Raw genomic sequence first — 3483 nt, 5'->3', positions numbered from 1 at the left:
ACTAAAATATTCTTAAAATATTGATCGACTTTTATGCCCTTAAATATTTATATAATTTAAGGATATAATTATAAATCACCTACGGCTAGAATTCTATTCCGATTTAAATTTTACATACGCCGAGCAAAAAAGGAAAGCGTGGGAAGGTGAAATACTCCTACCCAAATTAATTTTGGATTCATCCTCCAGCACCAATTCGCTGCTACCCTATCTCCAATATTATACAACAATAAATTGGTTAAAAATCAATAATTAAGAATACGAAAAAATAGAGAAGTGCCAACCGGCAATATCCACTTTACATAGTTTATTACTTAGTCTTTTTTTTTTCTAAGATAATTCAGTAAATAACATTAATTGGTTAGAATTTTATGAGTATAATTCAAATAAAGAGAGATTTAGTCTTCAAAGTTTTAGTTAATATCGAAGTTCTAAACATTGAATTCGTTAGAATTTTATGATAATACTAATTCAAATCGAGAGAGATTTGGTCTTTAAAGTTTTAGTTAATGTCAAAGTTTTAAATATAAAAAATATAATTAAATGACTCAAATGAAAGCGTAAATTTTTTTGAACTTTCGATGAACATGATTAAAAAAAGAAAAAGAAAAAAACATAAGTATTGCATATGAAGGTAAAATTTTGGTACATGTTTTAAAACTCAAGATTTTGTATCCACTTTAATATTTACGTCATCTTTGATAGTTTGTCGTGCGTTTATCAATTTATTTCACTTCTTTTAAAATCTTTAATTATTGACCAATTGCATTTATTGTTATCACGTTTATCTATTAGTTCAAATAATAAAATAATTAGGTAAAATTCAATTGATTTTAAGGTCCTAAATATTAAGACTTCATATATATTGTAGTTCAAATAAAGAAAGATTAGTAAGCAAAATTTTAGTTGATTTCAAATTCCTAAATTACGTAAATAATTTAATTACTATTTTATTCAAAGTGAATTCAATTTTTAAAGACTAACAAAGGCGAATAAAACTTCGATAAGGGGCTTCGTGCTTTTAATATAATATAGATTTATAAAAAGGCTCATGTGTTTAGATTCCGTGAATAAAGTTAATACATATAAATTCTTTACTGATAAATTAATTTTATGTTTTTCTTAGTATTTCAAATTGCAGCCATTAACTTTTTTTTTTGTCGATCTTTTTCTAGATTATGTATTCCACAAGTTTCATGTTGATAAATCAATTGAGTATCCGGTGACTACTTTTGCTTACCATTGAAACGAGTCAATGTCCTATATATATATTCAAATTGTATTTTAAATTTAATAGTGTTAATCCCGTTTACACTTTAGTTTAATATTGTGTAGCAGGATATTGTGTATTTTATGGGTTAAAAGCTTATTACTTGTGCTTGACTTTTGAACGGCCTAATATTGTCAAGAAAAGTCTCACTGTTTGTGTATTATTGTTAGACTCAAATATAATACATTTCAGGTTACCAGCTTAATTTAGTTTACAGAAAAAGAATTAACCGCTACATGTATACGGTGGATTTGAGAATAAAATGATAGATTTAAAAGGTATATTTTTTAAAATATAAGTATTTGTTGATAAAATTGTCATATTTAGAACATTTTCTAATATTGAAAACTTCGAACTCAATTCGTATTTTATATTTGAAAGCTTTTGAGTAACTTTTAACTATGGGTAGATTGTCGCATGGATTAAAAAGCAAAAGTGAAATTTTATCGGGTTTAAGAGTCTTTCCGCATAATAAAGTCTGCGTTTAAAGTAATACATAATTATATTTAATCTGCTATAGAAATTTTTGGCTAAAAAATCCTTAAATGAAAGGGGAAAATGCCTCAATTAGAAAAGAAATGGTCTGCATTTTACCATAAATTTACAATACAAAATATAATTCACGTCCTACAATCATGATAGTTTTTTTGTAAATCTTTCTTTTAAGTCATGTCGTAAAAAGATATTAGGACATATATAAAGAATTAAAATCCAAGTAACAAACATCCTCAAACTATCTATTAGGATTCAAGTTATGTTGGTTAATTGTTTTATCGTTCTCTTTTTAGTTATAAGGCCCAACGTGCGAGGCACGTGAAATAGAGACTAGTACTATATTAAAAGCACGAAGGCCCTTAGCGAAATATCGTTCGCCTTTTTTACCCTTCAAAAATAAACTTTACATTGGACAATGATGTAATTTAAGTTAATTTTCTAATATTTAGGACTTTAAAATTAGCTAAAATTTTGATTATTAAATTTTCCTTATTTGAACTTTAAATAAACTCCTAATATTTAGGTTGCATAAATATGTTTCTTATTTTAACTGTCTAGATTAATATAACTTCTCTCCTACACGTACATTAGATATTTACCAATAAAAATAGATCTATCTTAAGTCTTTAATTATTGAAGTTGACTAAGAAAATTATAAACCAAACTTAAAGGCACATCAGTAAGAAAATATCTTTAAGTAAATTTACAAACGACATGTCAATATTTGAAAATAATAATAGTTTGTAGTGGTAAAGAATACTACAATGTATTTTAAGTTTTTTTTTAACGTATTGTGATATATACATGTATCAAATCAAAAGCTCAATTAGAATATTGGATAAGTGAAGGGTATATAAGATGCTCTAATTTTTATATTGAAATTAATAACAATAAATTGTATTGTAATTATTTTATCCATTTAAAATATTTTCTTATTCTTTAAGATATATGATACAATTTTATCCAGCACAAAATTTATTTTAAAGAGTAACGATTAAAATTTTGCAAAATTTATTTTTAATGAAACTTCAACACGAAATATTTTTGATCGAACTTTTTATCCTTTAAACATATATTTCTCCTTTGGAATAAAAATTATTTAATTATATTTTAATACTTTAGGGCTTTGAAATCAACTAAAACTTTGCTTATTAATCTTTCATTACTTTTTAAGAAACACTAATTTTTACTCTTTTTGGCCACTGAGCACGAAGTTTAAGAAAGAAGAAAAACTTTTAAAATTTATGATCTAAAATAAGACACAAATATTTATGCTACAAATTATCTTCTTAAGAGTAAATTAGAAAATTTAAAATTAAATAATCTATCTATATCTATATTATATTAAAAGCACGAAGGCTCTTAGCGAAATGTCATTCGCCTTTTTATCCTTACAAAACAGAGTTCACACTGGATAAAATAGTCATTCACTTATTTTCCTAATATAAGGACTTAAAAATTAACTAAATACTTTTTATTAATTCATTCCTTATTTAAACTAAGTACGAAGCCTCAATATATTAGGCATCATATTCTGATATCTTATAACTTAATTTGAGCAACATTCTACAAGTGTTATGCAGTTATTATATACTTTAAATAGGAAAAAAATAAAATTAGAGGTCTTTACACGACAAAGAGTTGTGTAATTTCGTGTCCTTTGTCTTTGTATTTTAATCAAGAACAATTTTGCCTCTTAATTTATTCGTCCTTCCCAA

Source organism: Nicotiana attenuata, chromosome 9 (genome assembly GCF_001879085.1).
Source record: "Nicotiana attenuata strain UT chromosome 9, NIATTr2, whole genome shotgun sequence".
Lineage (NCBI taxonomy): Eukaryota > Viridiplantae > Streptophyta > Magnoliopsida > Solanales > Solanaceae > Nicotiana > Nicotiana attenuata.
Note: the sequence above shows the minus strand (reverse complement) of the source record.